General features: G+C 47.9%; 1 protein-coding gene across 2 annotated transcripts in view; it reads left to right on the top strand.

The window, feature by feature from the left end:
- Positions 1-23,703, top strand: part of FGGY (FGGY carbohydrate kinase domain containing) — a 2,115,431-nt gene that overhangs the window by 1,629,066 nt on the left and 462,662 nt on the right. The window lies entirely within an intron of this gene.

Here is a 23,703-nt window from a genome sequence, read left to right as displayed (position 1 = left end):
CACCACCCCCACCACCCTCCCTTCCCCTCCCCCCCTCCCCCCAGCCCACCTTATGAGGCACAGGGATAAACAGTCCCTGGGAACACGAGTGCCTTTCCCCCCCCCCGTCCCCATAAGACTTGAAGAAAGAAAAATACACATTCACCTAAGCCCAGCCTTATAGCAATTTGGTTGTAGGATACTAGCAACATCCTTAAAGTAAGATTATACGTTATACATTTCATGAACCTAATCAGAAAATCTAATCACCATCACAAAGAGGCTAGGAATTCTTTAGCAGCAATTTCACAAAAAAAGAGTCTAGTATGACCTTTTACTATAACTTTAAGTTTGGCTGGGTTTTGTAAATAGATAGTGGCACCTTTTTCTTGAAATCCAGCTATCAATTGCCTGAGCTGCCAGCGCTTAGACATAGCTGCCTGGCAAAAGACAGGTCTAACGAAAAAACTACACCCTTTAGCTGAACGCTTTTTATCCGGCCTAGCCAGATCGAAGACAGCTTCTCTGGCCGGAAAATTATTAAATCTGACCAGAATAGCTCTCGGATACTCTCCCTCTTTTTGTTTTGATTTCATAGAAAAGGGGAAACGATGGGCACGCTCGATAACCACAGACCAGTCCCAAGATGTAAGTTCTGGAAATGAGGCAGAAAAGAGTTCACACACAAACTTCCGAACATCTGATCCGCCTATATTTTCTGGGACACCTAGCACACGTAGGTTGTTCCTCCTAAATTGGTTTTCAAGCTCAGCGAGTTTGAGGCTGATGTCGTCACGTTGTGCCTTGACTAGAGAGATTTCATTTTTTTGTAAGGCAACTTCGTCTTCAAGGGTGGATATTCTGGTTTCAGCCTCTGAAACCCGTGCCGATATATCAGTGCATATTTTGGTGACACGGCGTACAGCATTCTTTACCTTTTGGCACATGGCTTGAGTGCGTGCAATCTCAATTTTAGTGTCAGACCTTGTTTGGTATATCATTGACAGAGTCACTTCAGAAGAAGAATTGGAAGCTTTAGGGTGTACTTGTTCATTTAAGGAGCAGGATTGTGAGGGGAAATGACCATCCAAGCCATTAGATTTATCCCTAGATATAGGTGATTTCCTAACCCGGTGTTTTTTAATAGTAATAGTCGAGCCGGGAGAAATCTCACTCGCCCCAGTCTCAACTTCCAGGCTACTATCCTCAGCTAGGTAATATTTATCTAGGCTCTCATCAGATGTGAGGTCAGACATAGAGAAAAACTTTTCATTGGCCTCCTGCATGGTATCTCGATTTTCGTTGGCCTCTTGCATAGTATTGGATTCTGGAGTGAGGTTAATAGTATTGACCTTGTGTGTATTAACTATTTTGGGAGATTCCCCAACTCCAGCTCCAGCAGCTCCATTGAGCACAGCAGGCACTACAAGTCCCATCGTGCCATTCGATAGTAACCCAGGTTCTGGCCCAGACTCTGACTCCCAAACACGAATTGCTTCTGATTCTGTCTCTATTACAGTTCCAAATCCAATGTCAGTCTCCCCAGATTCCCCAATGTCTTGAACAAAATCCTCCCGACCTGTTAGGGATACATTATTGTCGTTTTCAGTCTCAGTGGGGCCCCCTGAATCTGATTGCACGGCAGGGGCTGTTGACGAACGCTGTACCAAAGCATTTTTAACAGCTTGCTTTTCAAATAGTGCAGGTACAGTCTGTGCTATGTTCTTATTCAGGGGTTCTCCCCCTTTTTTAATCAGTAAAGTGGCTGCAGACTCACCAGATTTGGGAGCACTCCGTACTACACTAGCAGCTTCCAGCTCCTCGACTCGAGCTCCATCAGCTGCCGCTGGTTTGGATTTGCTGCTCCGGGTGTTAGACGGCTTCGCCTGAGTGCTAGCTTTTTTTGGCGGCATGGCAGTTGGATGAGAGACAACGCCTTGAAACGATTGTCTAAACCACTGAGGTGAAAAACGCCAAACTCGATATAGGTGCTGGGGAGATTGCACGAGAAAGACCAGCATCGAGCATCGAGTGCAGCAAGGAAACACGCCACTGAAGATATCGGAAAGCTTTTGATCAGCAACCGACGGGCACACGATGAAATCCCATACAATCCTTCAAACGGTAGGAACACAGCTCCAGGCAAAAAAAAAGCAGTAAATTAGGTTATCGCCACGCCATTCCTTTCTTCAAGTCTGGAGCGGAGGAACTGGCGACTCACACCGCTAGCCTAGCGGTCGCCATCTTGCCCCTCAGGATAAACATGGATTGTTATTGTCTCGAATTGATATCATACTTGGTGGAGATTTTAACTTGACACTGTTTATGGAAAGGTCAAAGTTCATTTCTGGGCCACAACAGGTTGGTGCAAGGTTGTAAGTCAGATCGAAGAAATGATGGAGAAATAATGAGTGCAAGTTTTTTGGCGGATGAAGTACCCTCAAAACAGTAAATATATCAATAGGGGTAAGACGTATCATATTCTAGACCCAGATTGGATTTTATTTTAATGTCCAAATGTCTAAGGGTAGAAGAGGCTGAAATAGATCCTCTAACTCAGGGTTCTCCAAAGTCAGCCCTGGGCAGTCGGATGCATGCCAGATTTTTTGCATATCCCCATTTAGATAAATGTTATTATCTTTAAAAATCTGGCATAGATCTGGCCCTCCATGACCTACTTTGAAGAACCCTGCTCAAACTTCTTGGGACCATATGGTGGTGATGATCACAACTGCTATGGGTCCCCATATCTGTGCAACAATAGGCACATATTTGGTGATTTGATCAAAAATTGTTAGAACATGAGGCTATGCATTGGGTGTAGAATGTTTGCTACAATTTGTCTCTATTTTATTGATGGAAGAATAGAGGTTGTGATGGTGTGGAGTAGGTCGGGGTAGGAATTGATGAGAAAAATGAAAGAAGCCAAGTCCCCTGAAAGTGAGGAAGCATTCCATCATGCTCAAGTTTGAGCCGGGACTGCTGCTGCAGCTCTATCATGAGAGTATTGAGGTCAGGAAATTGTTAGCATGGAAAATTCCCTGGGTAACTTTAAAAGAGAAGATAAAGGTGATAGAAGATCCTAAAATGAGGATAGACGTGGACAAGAGAAAACTGCCATGTGGTTCTGTTATATAGAATGCTGTATTAAAATGAGAGTGGTTGATGGACTTTAAGGCACAGATTCCTAGAAGATATCCAAATATCTAAAATAAAGAAAGAAAGAAAAGCCTAGTCTGTTGATCACACCTATATCTATTAGGGAAATAGAAAAGACACCGGACCCCAAAGTCTTTTTTCTGTGAAATTTGAAGAAACCATGAGGCAAATTTCCCCCCTCTATTACTTAAGTTGTATAATTAAATACTGTTTGGGGAATGTTATGTATACTTTTGAAATCTAGGAATGATTCAACAAATTCTGGTTCATTATGTCCCTTTACACTTTTCACACACTTTATAAAATATACTTCAGCGTTTTCACAGATTGGCTAGCAAAACTTGTAGGGAGGGTGGGGATGTCATGAGATCAAAGAGGTTTTATCCTGGGAGACTATTTCTTTCCAAAAGACAATTTAACCATGATCGCCGAAAGCTGGAGGAAGAGTAGAAATATTGTTTCTGATTGCCAAGAAGGCTTTTGATCTGGTGACCTGGTATTCTCTGTGAGATAAATGCGAAGTTAAGAAATCCATACATCACTCCCTGTTGTCAAATAGAAGTTTCAGGGTGAAGGTCTGGTATCTTTTTTTGTATTTGTCTATGTATAGAGACACTTGCCATTAAGATTTGGAATGCAGTGCTGATGTCTGTGGCCAAAATGAAGCTATATTCAGATGATGTGGTTCTTCTTTACACCGACTCAAACATAATGTATTGATTGTTTTTTAAGATGATGCTGGAATATTCTGTAATGTTCTGGTACAGAATTAATGAATTTACCATTGACGTCTTGCTATTGGGGGAATATGCTGAGAATGTCCCAAGAGATGGTGAATGACTCCCCTAAAACTTACTTAGAAATTGAGCTGTTTTCCAAACTTTCTGTATTGAATTTTGTTCCATTATTGGACAAAATTCAAAAACAACTCAAAGATTGGAATTATTCCCACTTCACAATGTTGGGATGATGAGTTTAGTTATTATGGTGATACTCCAACAACGTCTCTTTTTTATGTTGGGCCTTGATTTCTTACTACTGTGTTTTTTTGTATTTGTGAATCTTTAACATTAGATTTGTTTTCTGGGCTGGCAACAGAAGCAGAGTAAGTAGATAAAAATGAGTCCAAGCTTAATAACATGGGTGGGTTAGTTGCTTAGGCTTTGATGTATCCACATATGTTTACGTTGGGATATAAAAAGTTAAGCTTAAGAATTATGAAAGTAAGTCAGTGTCCATTATGATGGATGGGTTGAAAGTGTTAAATGTTACATGATGTCGTAAATTAACACAGGTTTCAGTAAATCCTCAGTTACCACTGGCTTTCTCTGAAGGTGGGGACATATGGCAATCTTAAGGATTGAGTACCCTGTGTAAAATTGTAATGGAATGATACGTTAAAACTTTTTCTGTGTTGCAGATAGAAATTAGTTGCCCAAGCTGTGGAAGATTTTTCAACTACCGGTAACTAAGTAAGTGGGTACTTAGTCTACTAGAGCTATATAGCCGAATATATGGAAGGCATGGGATATATGTGATTGATACGATAGACTATCCTCTATATATGCAGATTTGGATGATCCCTCTAAAGAGTAGGATAAGTACTAGGGGGCGGATTTAGAATTACTGGCTCATCCCTGCATATCGGCAGGGATGCGCCAGTAATTGTGCGCCGCAGCTCCGCCACCCTTGGGGCAAAAACAGTACAGATGCGTGACGCATCTGTGCCATAAAAGCGGCGCATTGCTGCAGCTCCAGCAATGATCAGGGGGGCCCTATGTGCACAATGCTGCGTCAATCCTTACACCTGCTTCAAGCAGGCGCAGGGTTTTGACGCAGCATGGGCCCAAAAGTGACTGAGTGAAATCTTGTAGATTTCACTCAGCCACTTTTGGGAGGCGTTCCTGCGCCGGAACGCTTTCCCCTGCGATGGTACGCCTCTTCTGATGCAGGGCTTTACAACGTGAAGATGCGTCATGTTGTAAATACCCCGCACTATGGCGCACCTTTTGCGCCGCCGCTGCGTCACAAAAGTGACGCAGCGGCGGCGTAAAAGCGGCGCAAGGCGCTTGTAAATCTGCCCCTTGGTGAAGAAATGGGAGCAGGTGGGGGGATTATATTATTCAGCGAGGATCTTTGTCATATATGTATTAAAAGTACCTGAGGGTCAGTGACTCTCAGGAGATTTATTATACCACATTTATATTATCTTACACATCGGTGCTATGAAATTACCCACTGGTGTTCAGAGATCAGAGAAAACTGAACAGATACTGGTGAAAATCTAGAGGTCCCCTGGCACCATGTAATATATAATGGTAATGAATAGAACAGATTTTGAATTTAGAATTATTTGCAGCTGAAATGAGGATGAATGGGTTATGTATCCACTAAAACTATATTTTTAGGTATTCTTGATGAATCTAAATCCACCTAGCTTCTGATTGATCATCTCCTCTCCCAATGGACGCTTGCCATTAGAAAGAAATTGTAATGAAATGGTAGGACAAAACCACCTCTCACCCCCACTTTCAGAGACTGGTATCTGGAAATTAAAACTATTGCTTCCATGGAAAAATATTATCTAACCAGAATAGTACCATGTCAGCAAACGGCATATTGTGGGGAGACTCTCTAACAAATGTTCCAAAATAGGAGTAGGTGAGGAGTAGCCAGTGAAATTAAATAATTTAAATGATTTGGATGGTTCTTTACAGAGTATAAAATAATAGAAGAATTTAATAATTGTGAACCAAATCTATATATTTGTAGTATTTGTACTTGTTTGGTATTATGAATAGTAAATTAGGAAAAATGGCCGGCACCTTTCCCTTATCGACAGAACACTCCCACTCTTGCGCACCAATCCACATATAGTATTAGAAGAGTTTGAGTGATGGCTGAGGATATGTGAAGCAGTTCAACAAAGTCGGAAAATGTTGCCTCAAAAAGGCTAACAAATTTTCCTGACTTTGTCCAGTGTGAAGCCAAACACTTATGATCCCGCTGCAGGCCTGATTTCCTAGCCTGCAGTATAGCTGTAGGGGTGGTGGCCCAGGTTTGTGAGATATGGCAGGCACAGACAGTGCAGGAATGGGACTAATTAGTTTGCTACCTGGAGCAAGAGATTGGGTTTGGAACTGAGCAGAGGAAATTGTGAATCTGTGATGTGTCCTGCTTCAGAGATTGTACACCGCTGATCATGGCACACCTTAAATACTGCACCAACATTTACAATTCACCTCCCTCCCCCCCAAGACACCTTTTGACAGGCTGCAAAGACTTCAAAATCAGGTAGCTGGATTATACCGCAATCTTCGAACAGTCAATTAGTTTCGAAAGCACTATGTTGTGTTTGAGTAGAAGCAACAACGAAGTTACACGTCACCTATATTGTTCACAGTGCCGATTCGGGCATGTGTGTAGAATTGTCTCTGCGGTGCCTAAAAGTCAGATTGTATCACACAACCTCGGCTGATGTCTCGGTTGTAGCCATCGGGCACTACCTCGACGTGACATCAATCAGAGCTGCGCCAGGTCGGGAATCACCTATATTGATACATTGTAGCAGCCAGCTGAACCCCCAAGCTTTCATCAGGTCACCAGGCATCAAAAGATTCATGCTGTGTGTGTGAGTGTGCGTTGCTAACACGTTTACAGACCCCCCGGACCCCGACCACAGTTCAGCGACTCCATCGCTGACTTCATCAGCACACACGCCCTCACCTCCACAGACTACATCCTCCTCGGGGACCTGAAATTCCACCTCGAGAACAACAAGGACACCAACTCCACCACCCTGATCGACAACCTAGCCAACCTCGGACTCAGACAGCTCATCACAACCCCCACCCAGTCTGCCGGTCACACGCTTGACCCCATCTTCTCCACAAGCCCCAACGTCTCCTTCAACCACACCACTGAACTCCACTGGACCGACCATCGCTGCATCCACGTCACCTTCAAGAAACCCACCACGCACCACCACACCCAACAGATTCCTCGCCACTGCTGGAGCAAAGCCACCGAAGACCAGCTAACCACCACCCTCGCCCAGAGACCACCCACCAACCCCTACACCGCCGCCCGCAACCTCAGACAATGGATCAACGATTGCGCCAACACCTTCGCCTCGATCAAGAAACACTCCAACAGTCACACCAACAAGAAAGACAGCTGGTTCACTGAAGACCTCTGGGCCTCCAAGCAAATCTGCTGAAAGCTGGAGAAGATCTGGCTCTGTGAATAAACACCGGACAGCCACGCAGCCCACAAGAACGCCACCCGCTGACACCATCACCTCATCAGAAATGCCAAAAGGGCCTCCTTCAAAGTCGCCTAGACAACAACGCAGACAACAAAGAGCTCTTCAACATCGTGAAGGAACTATCCAACCCCAGCTCCGACACCAACGACGTACCACCCTCGCAAGACCTGTGCGGCTCGCTGGCCACCTTCTTCCACCGTGAGATCGCAGACATCCACCACAGCTTCAACGCCACGACCGCCCTAGAACCACTGAGACCTCCGCCCCCACGACCACCATCCGCACCAACCACCTGCTCTCCTGAACCAACATCAACGATGACTACACCATCAAGATCATGAACACCACCCACTCCGGATCTCGGTCAGACCCATGCCCACACCACATCTTCAACAAAGCCAGCACATCCATCGCACCCCATCTTCGGAAAGTCGTCAACACCTCCTTTGAGACAGCAACCTTCCCGGAGAGATGGAAGCACGCGGAGATCAACGCCTTACTCAAGAAACCCAAGGCGGACCCCAAGAACTTCCGGCCCATCTCCCTGCTCCAACAAAACACACAAGATGATGGACGGAATGTTGCACAATGGCAAAACATTCACCCTCAGTCACAGATCTGGGTTTAATCCATCGGTATTTTGCTCACCAAGCCACCCCAGTTCAGACATGGTCGTATGCAAATCAGTCTTGACCCTGTGCCTCATGGGAACATTCCAGACCGAGCTGCCAAGCCATGTCTTCCCTGGACCAGAATCACGCATCCTAGAACCGGTTTCTGGCTATCAGCCTTCATCAGCCAGGATAGCTTGACTCCAGTGGCGTAGTAAGCCCTGCTCCCGTTCCCAGCAAAGGTCATTGAGAAGACCGTCAACGAACAACTGACCCGCTACCTCGAGGAAAACAACATCCGGGACCCTTCCCAGTCCAGGTTCCGCAGCAACCACAGCACCAAGACTGCCCTCATCAACGCCATCGATGACATCAAGTCTCTGCTGGACAATGGAGAAATGGCGGCCCTCATCCTCATGGACCTGTCAGCCACCTTCGACATGGTCTGCCACCACACACTATGAACACGCCTCCACAACGCCGGGATCCAAGAGAAGGCCCTGGACTGGACCACCTCCTTTCTCTCCAGGCAGAACACAGAGCGTCCGCCTTCCCCCCCTTCCGCTCCGAAGCCACCAAATTCATATGCGGGGTACCCCAGGGCTCATCCCTCACCCCAGCTCTGTTTACCATCTACATGACACCGCTCACCCACATCGCCCGTCGGCACGACCTCAACATCATCTCCTACGCCGATGACACCCAGCTGATCCTCTCCCTCACCAAGGACCCCCACACCGCCAAAACCCACCTTCACGAAGGAATGAAGGCTGTTGCTGAATGGATGAGGGACAGCCGACTGAAGCTGAACTGGGACAAGACGGAGGTCCTCATCCTTGGATCCACTCCTTTGGCCTGGGACGACTCCTGGTGGCCAGCCACACTGGGAACCGCTCCAACACCCACCGACCACGCACGCAACCTAGGGGTCATCCTCGATTGCACCCTCTCCATGACTAGACAGGTCAGCGCTGTCTCCTCCTCCTGCTTCAACACCCTCCGCATGCTCCGCAGGATCAAAGAGTGGATCGCCACTGAAACAAGAAGAACGGTCACCCAGGCCCTCGTCAGCAGCAGGTTGGACTACAGAAACTCCCTCTATGCAGGAGCCTCGGCCAAACTCCTGAGATGGCTCCAACACATCCAGAATGCCTCTGCACGCCTGATCCTCGACATCCCTCGCCGCAGCCACATCACACCCCACCTGAGAGACCTGCACTGGCTCCCGGTCAACAAGAGGATAACCTTTGAGCTCCTCACCCACGCACGCAAGGCACTCCACAACACCAGACCAACGTACATTAACAGACGACTCAGCTTCTACACCCCCACCCGCCAGCTCCGCTCCGCCGACCTCGCCCTCGCCACAGTCCCCCGCTTCCGAAGAGCGACCTCTGGCTGCAGATCGTTCTCCCACCTTGCCGCCAAGACCTGGAACACCCTCGCCATCCACCTACGGCAGACCCAAGACCTGCTGACCTTCAGAAAACTCCTCAAGACCTGGCTTTTCGTGCAGTAGCAGCATTCCCCACCCCAGTGCCTTGAGACCCTCACAGCTGAGTAGTGCGCTTTACAAATGATATGATTGATTGATTGATTTATGACTAAAAACTTTAACAATGCTTCTCCCAAAGTAACATGAATTGTGTGTTCTTGCTAAACTGTTGTTTTGAAGCCAAATGAACATTTATGCAAAGATTGTGTAGTTCCTTTTAATATGCGTACAGGAGGAGTCTGTACTTGTGAAAAAGCACTATTTTCTTCTATACGATGTCAAGACTACAGTTAACGCCTGTGATACTTTCTCCCAGTTAGTAACGGATTTTAGTATTGTGCATGCAAACCTGTTGTTAACAGTGAGTCTCATGATCCTTTAACACATTCCGTGCTCATGACGAGCTCAGCCCGTCATGAGGCACAGTGGCACTGTGCTCATGACGAGCTGAGCTCGTCATGACCGCCACGGCGCTCCCACGCGGGGATAATTCCCCTGCTGTGCTGAGCATTCTATACAAACGGGCGTGGTCATGAGGAGCTCAGCTCGTCATGAGCACAGCGCTACCGTGCTGCTTGATGAGTTGAGCTCCTCAAGAGCACTGCGGCGCCGCGCGCGTCCCCCCTCCCCACCACACCGCGGGGGAATTAGCCCCGCGGCGAAGGGGTTAAACATTCTCTTTTGCTAGAAAAATATTTGGTATTGAGGTGTATTCCCAGAGTCTGTAACCACCCCACCCCCCAGGCCCCCCCCACCCTCCAGGAGTTGTTGCACTGCAAGACTGTGGAGCATTAACAAAATGTGAGTGTGAAAAAAACGTAAGTAAAGTTGTTGGCATGAGTTCTGCGGTGGACCATAACTGAAGCAGTTTACTTTGTGAAATATTGTTTTGCACTAAAAGCTTAGATTACTTTCATATTAGGAAGTAGAGTTGATGTCAATAGTCTGTGCAGCAGGAATGCAGGGAGATGTATTCCGGTAGCGCCCTTACATTTCTGGTGCCTTGCAGCAGTTTTAAGATCTTCTTAGAGCTTCTTGTTGCTCATATGGTTGTAATTTCTGATATTTATATGTTTTCCTTGTCTTCATTACTTGATATTCCTCTCCACAAAGTGTCACTTATAGTCGTTGAAATGTCACTCTTAATTACACTGAAATTATGAAAAAGCCCCACATAGCAATCTGAAACCTTTGCTGCTATGAGCCCTGAGAAACAAGGGGGTTCCTGTACTTCTGGTACGGACTCGTTATGCGCAGCAGGGGCTGAGGTGTGCCTGAGGCCTCCCTCCGCAAAGGCGCGCATGCCCGCGATTGGCACTGTGAGTGATATTCCATTGGTGACCGAGAGTTCAGCGACTCTATCGCTGACTTCATCAGCACACACGCCCTCACCTCCACAGACTACATCCTCCTCGGGGACCTGAAATTCCACCTCGAGAACAACAAGGACACCAACTCCACCACCCTGATCGACAACCTAGCCAACCTCGGACTCAGACAGCTCATCACAACACCCACCCAGTCTGCCGGTCACACGCTTGACCCCATCTTCTCCACAAGCCCCAACGTCTCCTTCAACCACACCACTGAACTCCACTGGACCGACCATCGCTGCATCCACGTCACCTTCAAGAAACCCACCACGCACCACCACACCCAACAGATTCCTCGCCACTGCTGGAGCAAAGCCACCTAAGACCAGCTAACCACCACCCTCGCCCAGAGACCACCCACCAACCCCTACACCGCCGCCCGCAACCTCAGACAATGGATCAACGATTGCGCCAACACCTTCGCCTCGATCAAGAAACACTCCAACAGTCACACCAACAAGAAAGACAGCTGGTTCACTGAAGACCTCTGGGCCTCCAAGCAAATCTGCTGAAAGCTGGAGAAGATCTGGCTCTGTGAATAAACACCGGACAGCCACGCAGCCCACAAGAACGCCACCCGCTGACACCATCACCTCATCAGAAATGCCAAAAGGGCCTCCTTCAAAGTCGCCTAGACAACAACGCAGACAACAAAGAGCTCTTCAACATCGTGAAGGAACTATCCAACCCCAGCTCCGACACCAACGACGTACCACCCTCGCAAGACCTGTGCGGCTCGCTGGCCACCTTCTTCCACCGTGAGATCGCAGACATCCACCACAGCTTCAACGCCACGACCGCCCTAGAACCACTGAGACCTCCGCCCCCACCATCTGCACCAACCACCTGCTCTCCTGAACCAACATCAACGATGACTACACCATCAAGATCATGAACACCACCCACTCCGGATCTCGGTCAGACCCATGCCCACACCACATCTTCAACAAAGCCAGCACATCCATCGCACCCCATCTTCGGAAAGTCGTCAACACCTCCTTTGAGACAGCAACCTTCCCGGAGAGATGGAAGCACGCGGAGATCAACGCCTTACTCAAGAAACCCAAGGCGGACCCCAAGAACTTCCGGCCCATCTCCCTGCTCCAACAAAACACACAAGATGATGGACGGAATGTTGCACAATGGCAAAACATTCACCCTCAGTCACAGATCTGGGTTTAATCCATCGTTATTTTGCTCACCAAGCCACCCCAGTTCAGACATGGTCGTATGCAAATCAGTCTTGACCCTGTGCCTCATGGGAACATTCCAGACCGAGCTGCCAAGCCATGTCTTCCCTGGACCAGAATCACGCATCCTAGAACCGGTTTCTGGCTATCAGCCTTCATCAGCCAGGATAGCTTGACTCCAGTGGCGTAGTAAGCCCTGCTCCCGTTCCCAGCAAAGGTCATTGAGAAGACCGTCAACGAACAACTGACCCGCTACCTCGAGGAAAACAACATCCTGGACCCTTCCCAGTCCAGGTTCCGCAGCAACCACAGCACCAAGACTGCCCTCATCAACGCCATCGATGACATCAAGTCTCTGCTGGACAATGGAGAAATGGCGGCCCTCATCCTCATGGACCTGTCAGCCACCTTCGACATGGTCTGCCACCACACACTATGAACACGCCTCCACAACGCCGGGATCCAAGAGAAGGCCCTGGACTGGACCACCTCCTTTCTCTCCAGGCAGAACACAGAGCGTCCGCCTTCCCCCCCTTCCGCTCCGAAGCCACCAAAATCATATGCGGGGTACCCCAGGGCTCATCCCTCACCCCAGCTCTGTTTACCATCTACATGACACCGCTCACCCACATCGCCCGTCGGCACGACCTCAACATCATCTCCTACGCCGATGACACCCAGCTGATCCTCTCCCTCACCAAGGACCCCCATACCGCCAAAACCCACCTTCACGAAGGAATGAAGGCCGTTGCTGAATGGATGAGGGACAGCCGACTGAAGCTGAACTCGGACAAGACGGAGGTCCTCATCCTTGGATCCACTCCTTTGGCCTGGGATGACTCCTGGTGGCCAGCCACACTGGGAACCGCTCCAACACCCACCGACCACGCACGCAACCTAGGGGTCATCCTCGATTGCACCCTCTCCATGACTAGACAGGTCAGCGCTGTCTCCTCCTCCTGCTTCAACACCCTCCGCATGCTCCGCAGGATCAAAGAGTGGATCGCCACTGAATCAAGAAGAACGGTCACCCAGGCCCTCGTCAGCAGCAGGTTGGACTACAGAAACGCCCTCTATGCAGGATCCTCGGCCAAACTCCTGAGATGGCTCCAACACATCCAGAATGCCTCTGCACGCCTGATCCTTGACATCCCTCGCCGCAGCCACATCACACCCCACCTGAGAGACCTGCACTGGCTCCCGGTCAACAAGAGGATAACCTTTGAGCTCCTCACCCACGCACGCAAGGCACTCCACAACACCAGACTAACGTACATTAACAGACGACTCAGCTTCTACACCCCCACCCGCCAGCTCCGCTCCGCCGACCTCGCCCTCGCCACAGTCCCCCGCTTCCGAAGAGCGACCTCTGGCTGCAGATCGTTCTCCCACCTTGCCGCCAAGACCTGGAACACCCTCCCCATCCACCTACGGCAGACCCAAGACCTGCTGACCTTCAGAAAACTCCTCAAGACCTGGATTTTCGAGCAGTAGCAGCATTCCCCACCCCAGTGCCTTGAGACCCTCACAGCTGAGTAGTGCGCTTTACAAATGATATGATTGATTGATTGATTTATGACTAAAAACTTTAACAATGCTTCTCCCAAGGTAACATGAATTGTGTGTTCTTGCTAAACTGTTGTTTTGAAGCCAAATGAACATTTATGCAAAGATTGTGTAGTTCCTTTTAATATGCGTACAGGAGGAGTCTGTACTTGTGAAAAAGCACTATTTTCTTCTATACGATGTCAAGACTACAGTTAACGCCTGTGATACTTTCTCCCAGTTAGTAACGGATTTTAGTATTGTGCATGCAAATCTGTTGTTAACAGTGAGTCTCATGATCCTTTAACACCTTCCGTGCTCATGACGAGTTCAGCCCGTCATGAGGCACAGTGGCACTGTGCTCATGACGAGCTGAGCTCGTCATGACCGCCACGGCGCTCCCACGCGGGGATAATTCCCCTGCTGTGCTGAGCATTCTATACAAACGGGCGTGGTCATGAGGAGCTCAGCTCGTCATGAGCACAGCGCTACCGTGCTGTTTGATGAGTTGAGCTCCTCAAGAGCACTGCGGCGCCGCGCGCGTCCCCCCTCCCCACCACACCGCGGGGGAATTAGCCCCGCGGCGAAGGGGTTAAACATTCTCTTTTGCTAGAAAAATATTTGGTATTGAGGTGTATTCCCAGAGTCTGTAACCACCCCACCCCCCAGGCCCCCCCCCCACCCTCCAGGAGTTGTTGCACTGCAAGACTGTGGAGCATTAACAAAATGTGAGTGTGAAAAAAACGTAAGTAAAGTTGTTGGCATGAGTTCTGCGGTGGACCATAACTGAAGCAGTTTACTTTGTGAAATATTGTTTTGCACTAAAAGCTTAGATTACTTTCATATTAGGAAGTAGAGTTGATGTCAATAGTCTGTGCAGCAGGAGTGCAGGGAGATGTATTCCGGTAGCGCCCTTACATTTCTGGTGCCTTGCAGCAGTTTTAAGATCTTCTTAGAGCTTCTCGTTGCTCATATGGTTGTAATTTCTGATATTTATATGTTTTCCTTGTCTTCATTACTTGATATTCCTCTCCACAAAGTGTCACTTATAGTCGTTGAAATGTCACTCTTAATTACACTGAAATTATGAAAAAGTCCCACATAGCAATCTGAAACCTTTGCTGCTATGAGCCCTGAGAAACAAGGGGGTTCCTGTACTTCTGGTACGGACTCGTTATGCGCAGCAGGGGCTGAGGTGTGCCTGAGGCCTCCCTCCGCAAAGGCGCGCATGCCCGCGATTGGCACTGTGAGTGATATTCCATTGGTGACCGAGAAACTGTTGCCAAACCACAATCAGAAGCTCCTGGCTAGGCGTGTTAGCAGTGCACCCCAGACCCCAAGTGGTAGCTACTTTTCAGCTTCCTACCTCTGGTAAGCACTTCCTGAGTGCATGTGATTGTTGCTGGTTATGACCTGGTTATTTTTTGGTATTTACTTTTATAGGAAGTTCTTTAATTGTCAGCCATGTGCACTAATGTTCTGAGCATCAGATAATTCTGGCAACACAAGACAACAGGATTTCAGTTTCTGATCCTGTAGTGGTGCTCAGCCACCTGGCCACTGTCATATCAGAATCATAGTAGACATCTATGTCTCTACAAGGAGATCAAGTGGGAATTTACCAGAGGCACAGACCTACAGGCCTTAGGGTCTTGTGTGTGGATACATTAATGTGCCCAAAGCAGCCAGGAGATCTTACACTATGTTATGTTGAAAACGTCTCCATTCAGGTGTTTTCTTGATTTTGGTGCCACTATGGTATGTGTGTTTCTTATGCAGAGACTGCACGGGTCAGTATGCTCTAGGCTCTTGTGCTATCTAGCACTAAACATCCTCTTTCTATGTGAAATTTTTCTGTACTCTATGAATGTGACTCTTGAGCTGACCTGGAAAATTAGAAACTAAGGTCTTATTTTCTCACAATTTGGGGATCAGTGACCTTTGCTCCTTACATGCACTTGCAGTGCCAGTCCAACCGAGTACTGTGGAACTGCAGTTCAGTCACCGGTAATGTTCACATTACTCAATCTGTGTGCACACAATTTAAATGTGACTGAATTTATACTACTTGCAGAGTGGAAGTGGTAACTGGTAAGAAATTATATTTATATAATGGCTGTTGGGTGCCCAGCCTATGGTGACGAATACGATGTCTCTTCTCTGTCAACATCATCATCATTCATAGCACCAGTATGGATCAAACTGCAACTACCACCAGCCTCCAGTCACATTTGCAGCATGCTACTCACAACACTCACCTCATATCATTCTTCAATGGCTTTTCAGTAGATTCTTAATTCCTTCTTGTGAGAAGAGAAGATGCATTTAGCTGGATGCACCAGTTGCCATCTTCTCATACATTATTGTTTCCCAAACTAGCTCATGCCACCCACTCTCACATCCTGAGGACCAGTGTGAGCTTAATGATGCAGGGAAAGATCATCAGAGCAGCTGACCTTTGTCATGGCCAGGGGAGCTTTGAAGAATCATGTTTCTGTCTCGAGAGGTGGCCTTAATTTCCAGTCGATAGACAAACTCAATACAGAAAGTTGACTGAACTCCTTCGCAAACTCACTAGGAGGATCCACAATGGTACACCATTCTTTACCTTCAGGTTTTCCTTTGGCTCCTGGAAACTCGACCACACTTTAAGGGTACTATTCCGAGATATGAACGGGGTGTCACATGTGCTATTTAGTTGGAGTCATTTTGTGTAAAAAACACAAGTGCGTATGCATGTGTGCATGTGCGTGTTGTGGTATAGGGTTTTAACAGATCTACATACTCTGCGAACTCACGATACCTTAAGATAGAAATTGGCACGGAAACTGAAAATGCAAAAGACAAGTTTATTAAGACCCCATGGGGTGGTGGTACAATCCTTACCGCACCCTTCGGAAATGCAAGAAGTATCACACCGAACATTTGAATACATGGCTCTTATATACCTTTGCAAGGGATGCGAAAATAGGCGGTACACACATAAAACAGTTTTAGGTACATATAAGGGCATTTTTGGAACACAGCCAACATGTGGGAGGAGCTTAGTACTACTGGTCAGTTTTTGCAACATTCCTGAGCAGTGACCGATCGTCAACCTTAGAGGCCTGAGTGCGCATGTGCAAGCTTGACCATCACTAAAAATAGTTTGTTGCTGGGCAAACCAAGTGGTCATCGGGAGAGAGAAAGGACGAAAGGGCACGCTAACCACGAGGCAACGCATTCACTTAAAATGGAGGCCTGGAATACAAAATGGCCTCCGGAATATAGTCAAGCTAACAGTGTAAAACTCATGTAGCTGAAGCAAATGCTAACTCAATCGCTATCAAATTACGACAGACGGCCATTTTAGCATTTAGCTGAAGCTACCTCATATCTGAAGTAATCTGGATACTCATCATTGATGTTGATGAGCATTATGTATTTTAAATCTCCCGTTTGTTTTTCTTTGTATGGTTTGGTAATTTCACCCTCTGTTTTAAACTCACCGCTGCATTCCTGCATTTAAATTGTGCCTAGCACCGCTGTTTTGGTGGATTGTTTAGCGAGGCTTCCTTCACTTTGAGCGCCATCTTGGGGGGAATCAGGGACGCTGACGCTTCTCTTGGTGCGCTCTAGCAGTCAGGTTTGACTGGTTAGAGGCAATTAGCAGTGATTACTTAAAGCCGGTAAGAGGCAGAGTCTGCCTGTAAGGCTCCGCATAACTACGCGCAGCGCTTTGCTTGTAGGCGCGCTGTGTATTTTAAATCTCCCGTTTGTTTTTTTTGTATGGTTTGGTAATTTCACCCTCTGTTTTAAACTCACTGTCGCATTCCTGCATTTAAATTGTGCCCAGCACCGCTGTTTTGGCGGATTGTTTAGCGAGGCTTCCTTCACTTTGAGCGCCATCTTGGGGGGAATCAGGGACGCTGACGCTTCTCTTGGTGCGCTCTAGCAGTCAGGTTTGACTGGTTTAGAGCCCTATATATCATCAGCTAGATGGCGCGCAGCGTCTGCACGCAGCGTTTGCGCCGGATTACCGCCGGAGTCATGCCAGAGTCCAGCCCGTCTGCGCCCGTCCGCGCTGAGGACGGGCTGGACGGCTGGCCAGACGCTATTGCCGATTCTGCCTCCTTAGGTGTCAGGTATGCCAAACAAGACCTGTTAATGCTTAAGCCATCTGGTCGTCCCTGTCATCAGAGCTTTGCCCCCGAGGTCCTTCTAACCCATCCCCGTTGTGGCTGCTTCTTTGAGGGCCATGGGGTCCCCAGTTCTACTCTGACCTCTGATCAGGTGGGATCATCCGGTAAAGGGGGAGGCCATACCGTGAGGGAGAGTGGCTTCCTCATGAATGCTCGCTCATTAATTAAGCACAATGTTGCTTTTAAGGATTTTGTCATGGATAGGAAACCCTCCTGGATGTTTGTTACAGAAACATGGGCGAAAGATTCCTCGGGTCCAGACCTGGTGGAAGCTGTTCCGGAAGGTTACTTCTTCGCCAGGCTGGATAGGACAGGTCACATAGGAGGAGGTCTAGGTATACTATATAGGGATAGCATCCTTTGTCACACTACTCCGCTTTCTGACCCTAAGGATGATGTGCAAGCTCTATACTTTTCCTTGAAAGGCCCTTATGAGCTTCCGTTTACTGGTGTCCTTATTTACCGCCCCCCTGGGTCCAGAATGGAGTTTGTACAAAATATGCTTAACATCCTTGAACCCTATTTCGGCTGTGAGCATTTTACTGTTCTGGGAGATCTGAACTACCATTTGGAGAACATGGAGTCCAGTGACTCCTTCTCCCTGATCCATGCTATGTCCGCCTGTGGGCTGAACCAACTGGTGAAGGGGTGCCACCCACCAGGCGGGACATACGCTTGACGGTATCTTCTGTAATGATGAAAGGCTGAAAGTTAGCTCCCCTGTCCCCCTCTCATGGTCCGACCACTTCGCGGTGCCATTTGAACTGTCATGTACTACTCTGGACAATCTGGAAAGGATCCCAAGTAAGAGGGTAGCTAGGAGAAACCTTAAGAACATCTCAAACAACCTGCTTGCCCCTATGATCTCCAGTATTACAATCTGCCAGGAGGTAGACGTAGGTCTTTCGGTTTCGCAGCTGGAGAAGGATGTTACTGTGGCTCTAGATGAACTTGCTCCGGTCCGTTTACGATACTCGGCCAGGAAAAAGCCGTCGGCCCCCTGGTTCTCAGAGTCTTTAAGACTTCTCAGGCAGGGAGTCAGGAGGCAGGAGCATCTCTGGTTGGCCAGCTGGGACCTGAGGGAAAAAGATGCCCACAAAATCTTATTGAGGGGCTATAAGGCGGAGATAATAAGAGCTAAGCAACAATACTTTACTGCTTGTACCGTCTCGCTCTCCTCCCCTAAAGAGCTTTTCAAGATTGTGGTCTCTCTGACTACCCTGCAGGTTCCTGATCCGGTTATTTGCTCTCAGCTGCTGTGTAACAACATTGCCTCTTTCTTTCAGGCGAAGATTGCTGATTTGTATTCGGCATTAGAGCTTCAGAAGGCCGAAACTGCGGACTCCTCTGGTTCTGCTGAGTTTGCTCTATCCACGGTGGAGGCTGCTCCTTTGGGACGCTTGGCATACTTTCCTCCCCTCGTATCTCAGGAACTAGAGGACCTACTTTCTAAGACTAGATCAGGCTCCCCCTTAGAGCCCTGTCCTCTCACGCTTCTCAGGCAGTGTAAGGAGACCCTTTTACCTCCCCTCCTGGAGATCATGAATGGGGCAATGAGGTTTGGTACCTTCCCTCAGCAATGGAAAAGGGCTGTGGTGAAACCGTTACTCAAAAAGGCCACGCTTGATCCTGGGGTTTTTAAAAACTTTTGCCCCATCTCGCTGCTCCCTGCTGCCGCAAAGATGCTTGAAATACATCTTAATAAGCACCTTGCGGCCTTTCTGGAGAACTCTGGCTTGTTAGATCACTCGCAGCATGGATTTAGGAGGGAGCATAGCACCGAGTCGGCCCTCACCATCGTGCTGGATAATATCCGCACTAGAGCTGATAGGGGCCAGACCACCCTCCTAATCCTGCTAGACCTCACTGCTGCGTTTGATACCCTCTCTCCCTCGGTGTTAACATCTCGCCTGAGGGAGATTGGCGTGGAGGGGCCCGCCCTGCATTTGCTGGCCTCCTTCCTAAACCAGAGGGAACAGAGAGTGCTGCTGGGGGAGTTTCTATCGCCATCCCTGTCTGTGCAATGTGGGGTCCCCCAAGGGTCGGCATTAAGTCCGACCCTTTTTAACATCTATGTGACCCCACTTGCCAGGCTGATAAGATCTTTTGGGATGGAGGTAGTTTCCTACGCCGATGACACCCAGATCCTGGTCTCCCTCTCTCAGCCCGTTAACGAGGCTGCCTCCAATTTTAGATCCTGTTTAGAGGCAGTCGCAAAATGGATAACTTATAATTCATTAAAATTGAACAGGGAGAAGACGGAGATTCTGGTGTTTGGGGGGAAAAGAGGACATCTGGTCGGCTGCTTGGTGGCCTGCCTCTTTGGGAGCGTGTCCGGTACCTACCGCTCTGGCAAAAAACCTAGGAGTCCTGATTGAGCCCACCCTCAATATGCGTCAGCAGGTGAACAGAACAGTCTCTACCTGTTGGGGCATAATCCACATTTTGAGGAGAATCAAACACTACTTATCCCAGCAGGCCAGAAAGCAAGTCGTGGTTGCTCTTATTGGCTCTCAACTGGTCCAAAATGCGGCAGCTAAGTTTGTGTTGGATCTACCCAAACGTGCATCGGCCACCTCCGCTAGGAAGGTTTTGCATTGGCTACCTGTTGAGGACAGGATCTCTTTTAAAATCCTGTGCCTTACCTTTGGTGCCCTAGCGAGAAATAGGTCTGTGGGGATTGGGGCTCTTTTGACCCCCTACTGCCCCTCGAGGAATTTGCGCTCTGCTAACAAATCCTTGTTATCTGTACCACGCATTCGCAGAGCCAAATGGGGTGGCAGAGCTTTTTCCACAGTGGCACCTAAAATGTGGAATGCTCTTCCCGTTGAAATTAAGGCCCTTCCCACTCTTCAGTCCTTTAGGAAAGCTCTGAAGTCACGACTATTTGCCAAAGCATACCTGTAGTTTTGCCTCTGCCTTTTAAGATTTATTTTATAGGCGCCTTGATGCCTTCGGGTTTTAGTTGCGCGGTTATAAATTTTCTTTCATTCATTCATTCATTTCTTTGCTAATTGTTTGTTCATTTTTGGCATTAGTTCGTTTGGATGGAATGCAAGCAGTGATACATACAGAGCATAGTGTAGGGCCACATTGGATACATAGGCAAAGCAAAAAGAATATCCCAACAATAATACAAAGAATGGTCAATAATTTCCAACCCCAGGTGCTAAGCAAAGTCCAGAACCAATTTGAAAATGTCCATGTACCATTTCCGGGGTGGATCTCAGCAGCAATTTTATGTAATTTAGAAATAGCATCATAGACAGAGGGCGAATTGTCGGGGACATAAACACAGCAACTACTTCTGATAATGCTCCCCACCAGTGAAGTAAGTGTTACGTGACGTTTACAAAAGCAACATTGTTTGGCGTATCAAATGCTAATGTGGTAACGCACTCGCCCTTGCCTACTGGGATGGTACCTTTATTTCTGACACAAAGATCGACTTTTACTTTAATGACTGTAATTACAAATAGGCTAGACATATTCACAATTCTCAAATTAGTAAATATACGAGGTGAAGATACAATGTCCGGTCGATATTCTTCCCACTCAAGTTTAGTCCCTTCTGCTTGTGGGTGACCATCTTTATCATTGGGGCAAACTTTATTAAGTCGGAAAAGTAGTCCTCCTTTCGTTGGCCATCGCAAGGTGAACAAGAGCGTGTACCAGGCATTGCAGGAACCATTATAAGAGAACGGAAGAGGAATAATAGGAGTTCCTCCTTTCTTTTGATGCCCAGGCAACATACCATACACCCAACAGTTCGAAATATTGGTCATGTTGTGGGTGTGATGAAGAATCTGAATGAAACTGTTGTTCAGGTAAGTCTGTCTATGTCTCTCTTCATGATAGGGCAAGGAAAAATGGAAATGTTCAGATGGAACTGGAGTGGTAGGAAGCAAATATTCTCTCACCGGGGCCATTCGTTCTACAACCTAGGCTATTAATGCTATCACCACATTCTTTGAAACAAAAATCACAGCACCAAGAATCTTCTTATTCCTGGTCATATTGGATGTCTATGGACCAGCTTCCACCGAGACTGATGGTTTCAGTGAGGAGCATATTAGCACCAGAAATCCAAAGTTTGGCCAACCTCTCTTTGGACACAGGCCGTGTCCCACTAGAGTGGAAGAGAGCCCAAGTGCGACCCATCCGCAAGAACACCGCCACTGCGTGGGCTGACATGACCAATTTGAGACCCATTTCCCTTTTACCATTCATGGGAAAGCTCATAGAAAAGCACGTCAACAAGCACTTGTCTAATCACCTGGAACACACTGGTGCACTAGATCCATCTCAGTCGGGCTTTAGACCAAAATACAGCACGGAAACAGCATTGCTGTCGATTACCGATGATCTACGCATGCTCCAGGACAAAGGAACATCAGCTGTCCTGGTGCTGCTGGATTTATCGGCAGCTTTTGATACCATCTCACATGAGATTTTGGTCGAGCGTCTGACTGAGAGTGGACTAGGGGGCATGGCACTGGCTTGGCTAAAGAGCTTTCTTTCGGATCGAACCCAATGTGTCACCATGGGAGATTTCCGATCCGAGGAGACCAGGATCACTAAGGGGGTGCCACAGGGCTCTTGTTTGAGCCTTACATTATTCAACATCTATGTGGCCCCCCTGGCTAATATCCTGAGAGCCTTTGATTTTTGTCCAGTGTCATATGCTGACGATACCCAGCTGCTCTTTCACTTTGACCACCTAACTCCAGAGGTATTACATTCTTTCTCTGAGGGGATGAGAGCAGTTTCCCAATGGATGTCTTTGAACATGTTGCAGTGCAATGTTTCAAAGACAGAGGTTATGCTCTTCGGTGAGGCTAAGATCTGCTGGGCTCCTGACTGGTGGCCTTTAGATCTAGGCCCAGTCCCTGAGCCTAAGCAGATAGTCAAGAACCTAGGGGTCCGTCTGGAACAAGAACTCAGCCTGAAGCAGCATGTTACCAACCTTGTTGGGTCTTGTTTTCGAACCATAGGATTGCTGCGCAGAGTTTTTCCACTGCTTCCAGACACCATTAGAAAGACCCTGGTCCAGGCGTTGGTTATCAGTCGTCTCGACTATTGTAATGGCCTCTTGTTGTCAGCTAATGAGGAGGATCTGGACAGGTTACAGGTCGTGCAGAACACTGCAGCCAGGCTGGTTGTAAATGCCCCTCCCAGAACATCCTCTAAACCTCTTCTTGCCAGGCTTCATTGGCTTTCTATCCGTCAGAGAGTCGTTTTTAAGATCTGTTGTACGGTACACAAAGGACTTCATGGTTTGGGTCCCTCTTATCTGGCAGACAAGTTTGTGCCGTATGTCCCTTCCCGTGCTCTACGGTCCAGTGATCAATTGCTTCTTACGATTCCTAGGATCAAGCGGGCAAGGCAAGGGGGTAAGGCTCTGTCGGTGAGGGGACCGAAGATATGGAATGGCCTCCCTCTCCAGCTTAGACAGCTTGAAAATCACCTGGCCTTCAGGAAAAAGCTGAAGACATTCCTGTTCCAGGTCTAACCATACAGTTTAAGAACTAGATTGCAGTCATGTAACTCGATCTCCTGCAGGTTCGGCAGTCATATAGCGCGGAGATACTCCCCTGGGAGTTTATTCAAGCGCTCTACAAACACGCAAAATAAAATAAATAAATAAATGTCATAGTCTGGAAACAAAATAATTAAAGTAAAGCTAAAACAAAAGTGAGTGCTGAGCCCCGAGGTAGCCGCTGGTTTCTTTCCCGAGATTCAAGACGGGCGTCTCTACGCTGGACAGAACTGATCCTCCCCCCTTGATATTCTCGGCTTCCGTTTTCACAAACCTCAGGGCGGTAACTCAACCAGTCTCGCACAAAACAGCTGCTTTTCTCGATCTCAAATTATACTTCGCTACACCAGAAACTGTGTGGTCC

Source organism: Lissotriton helveticus, chromosome 1_2 (assembly GCF_964261635.1).
Source record: "Lissotriton helveticus chromosome 1_2, aLisHel1.1, whole genome shotgun sequence".
Lineage (NCBI taxonomy): Eukaryota > Metazoa > Chordata > Amphibia > Caudata > Salamandridae > Lissotriton > Lissotriton helveticus.
Note: the sequence above shows the minus strand (reverse complement) of the source record. Positions and strands in the feature narration are given on the sequence as shown.